This window comes from Gossypium raimondii, chromosome 10 (genome assembly GCF_025698545.1).
Source record: "Gossypium raimondii isolate GPD5lz chromosome 10, ASM2569854v1, whole genome shotgun sequence".
Taxonomy (NCBI): domain Eukaryota; kingdom Viridiplantae; phylum Streptophyta; class Magnoliopsida; order Malvales; family Malvaceae; genus Gossypium; species Gossypium raimondii.
In genome coordinates this window covers 9647461-9653840 of record NC_068574.1, presented here as the reverse complement: position 1 = coordinate 9653840, position 6380 = coordinate 9647461, and the positions used below count along the sequence as shown (strand labels likewise).

Below are 6380 nucleotides of genomic sequence, written 5' to 3'. Positions count from 1 at the left end.
ATGCAATCGAGTAATGTGTAACAAAACTCAATTTCTACAAAGGATTTCTGCAGAATACTTTATAGAATAATCTAATAATATTAGAAAATGAAGGAAGAGAAGAAATAATATTAGAATTTGTTGATATATTTCCAAATGAAAACCCATTCCTATTTATAAGAATTTTCTTGTCTTTTCATAGAGACATCTTTCAATAGGTGTCTTTATGAATAAATATATAATAATTATTCATTTAATTTTGTAACTATTCAAATAATATTTTTGAATAATTATAATTTTTTTAAAAAATCAAATGATATAACTTTTGACCAATGACCAAAAGATTTATCTTTTGATTAATTACACCCATTCATTTATAGTTATTGGGATACTATAAATATTTGAAAATGTTCCAACAATAATATTTATATTCTCAATTTTTTTATAGTAATAATAGCGAGTCAATTACAAACAAACAGAGACACCATTAGAATTAGACAGTAAGAAATGATTATCTAATCAGGTTTAATCAACAACTTTAGGAGAGGCAACATGAAAAACACGAGGCCCAAGTGGAAACTCTTTCATTAGACCTGCCAAAATGTGAGGAGCAAAATTTGCTTCTCTTGAAATCTGCTTAATGACCACTTGCCATTCATGTCTACACATTTCTTGGACTCGTAAGATTAAATCTGTATTTGCTTGTCTTCTAAGGCCACCATGAATACCTTTAATTGCTTGAGCGCAATCAATCTTAAGGATAACCTCCTTCCACTTGAAATTCCATGCTAGATGAAGGCTATAATAACTAACTCAAAGTTCAGCTTATTCAACACTATATCTTCCAATATTTCTCTCAATCTCAATATTCTCAAAATTTAAATATATATAATCTAACCCAGATTACCTTACCCTAAATGCAAACAATCCTTAATAATCAAAACTCAAGTCTAAACCCAAAGCCTAATTTCCACCAAACCTAATTTATTTTGTCATTTCCCTTTTGTTTCTATGAAAATATTTCTATTCTGCCATTTCTCTTTTGTTGCTAATCCATCCAAGTCCAACTTTAGTTGTCTGTATTTCGCTTCTTATTTTATTTTATTTTCCAAAATTTTGATAAATAACATATTGTGTTGGAAGATGATGTCTTAAGGTTCTTAAGGAATTATTTTGAATCGGTTTTGTGCAATATTAGGCTATGGATTGATCTGCATGTGATGTCTTCAAGAATTATTTTGAGTTGAATTTGTGCATTGATCTGCATTTTGAGTTAGATTTGTGTCTAATTCTAAATTGTGTTTCTAAAATGTTTGTATTAAGGGTCAGTGTTGAGGTTGGCTTATCAAATTTGTGGAAAAAGAATTGTGGCAACTTTTATCTATGATTAAAATTGTACCTTACACTACACTAAAACAGGCTTTTAGCGGCGTTTCTAGCGGCGTTTGGATAAAAAAATGCCGCTAAAGATCGATCATTAGCGGCGCTTTATGGAAAACACCACTGAAAATAAGCATTAGCGGCGTTTTCCAGAAAGCGTCGCAAAAAACCTAAGCCCAACGACGCCATTTTCTGAGCATTCGGGGATTTAGCGGTGTTTTTAAGAAAGCGCCGCTAATGCTCAGGGCTTTAGCGGCGTTTTTGAGAAAGCGCCGCAAAAAAACCTAAGCCCAACGATGCCATTTTCTAAGCATTCTGGGATTTAGCGGCGGCGTTTTTAAGAAAGCGCCGCTAATGCTCAGGGATTTAAAATAATTTAAAATATTTGTTAAAAATGGAAAAATTAAAATACTATTATTTAAAATAATTTTAAAGTTTTTTGGATACATTACTGATTTTTTTAGTTTATATATTAAATAATTTCTTATATAATCGTAAAAGAGATAGTATTAAGGTTTAAAGGTTATGTGTTAAGGGTTTATGGGTTTAGGGTTTTAGGGTTTAAGTTTAAGGTTTAGGGATTAGATTAACTAGTGTTTTCTAATTTATATATTAATTAATTTCTTATATAATTGTAAAAGAGATAATATTAGTTTGGTTCTTCAAAATCGTGTGAAGATTTGGTTCTTCAAAATCGATATAAGCTATATCCAAGGATATCCCCATCTTATCCCATCTTGGTTCAGTATTTTTAGTGCTCGGTTCAGTTTTTTTATCCAGTTCAGTTTTTTACGTATTTTGCCTTGCCCCGGCCGTGATCAAATAATTATATATGGATTTAGGGATTATCGTTTAAGGGTTGAGATTTAAGGTTTAGGGGTTAGTAGTTAGGGGTTAAGAGTTAGGGATTTAGTGGTTAGGATTTAGGGATTCAAGGGTCGGGTTAGGGTTTAGATTAATTAGTTTTTATTAATTTTTATATTAAATATGTTTTTATATAATTGTAAAAGAGATAATAATAATTTTATTATATTAAAATTATGAGTATAGTTTATATTATTTAAGAGATATATAACAGATAGACTTTATGTATATTGAAAGGCTAATTTAGGGTTTAAGGTTTATTTGATATTTATTAAATGATACAATTTTATACAATTAATTAATACTTTTATATTTAAAAATATTTAATCTAAACCATTTGATATATTTGATATGGATATATAGGTAATTATTTAATTTGGATAGGACCAAATTATAAGAAAAAATACAAAATAAAATGATATAGGTATATAGGTAATTATTTAATTTAGATAATTCTAACTTAATAATTAATTACAGTCATTTTATCATTTGTTTTCTTATTAAAATGTTATTTTGTTTAAAATAAAATAATTTTTTGCGGTGTTTTTTATAAAAACGCCGCAAAAGATAAGTAATAGTGGCGTTTTTTTAAAAACGCCACAAAAAATAATTTCACTTTTAAAAATGACGCCGTTTTATCTTAAAATTCCCCCTAAAACCCTGAAATTTTCCCCCCTAAAATTGGTATCCTTAAAATACCTAAGTGTTTCTCTCTGCCACCACCGTTTCATTATCATCTTCCCCTCTCTCCCTCTTTTCGCATACCTTTCAGAAGGGCTCATACTAAATCATGTGGATCCGAAAATGGAAACCCAGGACCAGGAGCAGAATGTTCGTCGATTATCAGTTCAGTAAGAGGAAACAAATGAAAACCCAGTAATTTCTTACGGATACGACAATGGCTGAGTTTTTCTCATCTCAGGAGTTTTGTTCTCTACAGCAAAGCATCCAAAAACTAAGAATTTAATGGTGATTTTATCTCTTAAAGTGATACGATTTTGTTAATACCAGTACTCTCTGCTAATACTTTTCAATTGCAGCCAAAAGATTTATGGATTAGGACACCTTAGAAAGGAATAGTGATTTTTGCTCTGCCATAAGAAACTGGTATTGGGGAATTGGGGAGTGACTTCAAAATCCATTTCCACAACCCCCGAGGAGATTTCTACTGTTCTGTAATGTTTCTGTGTTTTATATCTTAAAATAACTTTGCCCAATTGATACTTCTTGTTTTCCCTTCTCTGTTGGTTAAATACAACAATGATAAATAACAGAATGATACTGGAAGCCTCTGATATTGATGGTTTTAATAAGGTAAATGACATAAGGATACCTGTTTCTTCAGTTTGCTAATAGTTTCTTGTATACCTTTTTGTTTCTCTTTCACTTTGCCTTTCATTTGTTTCCTCTCAGAAGGGCTCATACTAAATCATGTGGATCCGAAAATGGAAACCTAGGACCACCGTTTAACCTGGACTTGACTCTAAAGATTGGATTCTGGTTGTTGAAACACTCAATAATGTTCGTCGATTATCAGTATTCCATAAGGAAAGAATGCATAGTATGCTGTAAGTCTCCAATTCTTACTTGGTTATCTGACTAGAAAGACTAGAGAATCGGGTGTCTTAGATTTAATTTGACTAGTGCATTCTGTTCCTCATTCTAATGTGCATTCTGTTCCTTAATTTTCAAGATTCATACAATTCGTACGTTTTCAAATTTAATTAATGATATTAATCAAAGATCGAGGAAACAAAAAATCAGTGAAAGGTGGGTAATTTCAGGGTATGTTCTTAACTATGTAAATTTAAAAGAGGCATTAAATGAGAACGAAGAATATACTGCACAAATTTTTATCTTGGTAAATTAAAAACGTGAAATTATAATTTGAATACTGTTACTTAGTGGGTGATTCTTTTGGAAGGAGTCTTTTGATGGGTCAATACTCGAGTATTAGATTGGTTATTTTAATAATAGAAGATATTGTTTCTAATATTTTGTTGAGAATTAGTGTATTGTAAATATGTGCTTGGTAGGGCTTGTTTTACAGATTCAAGTTCAAGGGGTACTATGGTCGTACTGTTCCACGTCTGGTAGGCAGTTGGGATCTGATATGCTTACTGCTATTTTATTTATCTGGAAGGAAGTCCATTTTTTTTCCAGTCTTAATCATGTTCAATTTGTTTCATTGGTTTGGATGGTACCGTTGTTTGCTATATTTGCAGCAACATAGTTCATATAGATTTCTATTAACTAAGTTCATTTAAAGGAGTTAGCGTCTAGCTATATATGGGTATTTTTGGTATATATGGTTTACAAAGCTACTGTTTTTTTTTCCTTTTTATCCCACCACTTTTTCATGCATACTGATGATTATTTGGATATCAACCTCTGATATCCTTGTTCACTTATTTTCATGATTGTTTGCTTTATTTTATAGGATTTGATAGATGTCCTGTCGTATTTTATGAATTTTCTTTTTTTATTCATTTGATTTTATCAGGGTGTTGAGGGAATTAAATAATATGGAATTGACAAATTGATACAAGTAGCTGCATCCCAACTAAGCGACCAGCTCCCAGAGTCACAGGAAGCTGCTCGAACCCTTCTTTTGGAGCTGCAAATTGTATATGAGAAGTCCCACGGTCTCTCAACTGTAGTATCTGAGAATCCAGAGATGGGCTCTTGGGAGAACTTTTGTCTGTCAAAGTTCTCTCCTTTAAGTGCGCAAGCAGTGCTTCGTGTGACAACAAACATCGCTCGGGAAGGTCTCGTTATTGGTTCATAACGGTGAGTTTTATATCGACCATATATGAGTTTGTAGCAAGTAATGTCTTCTTTTTAATTTTGGCCACAAATATATGAGCTTTAGTGAGCAGAGTCTACAGTCACCTATTATTGTTTTGGCTTTAGTTTTGTCCTTTTTCCTTGTAAATTCTCTTGAATCATCGTCTCCCATCTTGGTTAAGAAATTAGTCGGATTGGAATTGAAATCGAATTAATGATATTCTTTGCATATGGTTCCCGAAAATAATATGCATTTGCTTCAGCTTTCCTTCTATTTTTTTTGCGCTTAATCTTATAGCTGAATGTTCTATCATATATGTTACATAATACCGTGTATACAGGCTCTGAACTTTGCTAGTCTAATTTATTAAATCTTCACTCTCTATTTTTTTATATATATTTAGAAATAAGGTATGATGTTTTAAATATATGACAAGAAGTTTTAATTTTTTTAATATACTTGTATTATATATAGATATAGATATATGTATGTATGTATGTATCTAATATACCCATGCTAAATCTCGGTAACGTGTCTAAGAGTTTGGGTTTAGTTTAGAAGTCTTTATCATATGTTTACATCTTTTTAACATCTTTAACGTGTCTAACGATATAGATATATATGTATGTATCTAATATATATTTTTTATTTTTAATATCTCTCTTGTTTACCAAGTTTGTTGGTTTATTTGATCATTTGGTTTTGCATCCTTTAGATATTAAAGGTGTAGCAGTGGATTCAATCTCTTCAAGCTGGAAAAGCCAAGGCTTAGCACTTCTTCAAGTGGAATGTTATTTAATGTTGCATTCCATGGTCGTTTATCTTAGTTAGAACTGGAATTTGGTGTTATTGAAACAGAGTTTTGTAGCTACCTTGTGTACTATTTTCTTTAACCATGATTGTTAATTATTACGTGTTTTGTAGCTTTTTTTATAATTGGCCGAGTTAATATAGATCAGATGAGCTGTGAGGTAGATTACTCATTTATTTAAACATAATATATAAATTATAAATTTAAATTCATTAATTTTTATTTTTAGTTTTAAAGTTAAAATTTTAATAGAAAATTTAATTTAATTAATATTTTTTATCCTTAAAATGTATATAGTTTAAAGTTTAAGTTTCAAAAATAAAACATAATTTATTATTTATAATAGAAATAAATATTATTTAATTAAAATATTTTTTAAAGGTCATGTTCTTTAGCGGCGTTTGTGGAAAAAGCGCCGTTAAAGGTCTTGTTCTATAGCGGCGTTTGTGGGAAAAATGCCACTAAAGGTCTTGTTCTTTAGGGCGTTTGTGGGAAAAGCGCCGCTAAAGGTCTTGTTCTTTAGAGGCGTTTATTTCTAAAAACGCTGCAAAAGTTTGC

The 6380-nt window shown here is 30.6% G+C and overlaps 1 long non-coding RNA gene across 1 annotated transcript; it reads left to right on the top strand.

Moving 5' to 3' along the window:
* The first annotated feature begins 2934 nt into the window (after positions 1-2934).
* Positions 2935-5975, top strand: LOC105775244 (uncharacterized). The gene is made up of 3 exons (XR_008190216.1): positions 2935-3791; positions 4727-5013; positions 5727-5975. It is a non-coding gene; the product is annotated as an uncharacterized LOC105775244 (long non-coding RNA).
* Positions 5976-6380: the final 405 nt, after the last annotated feature.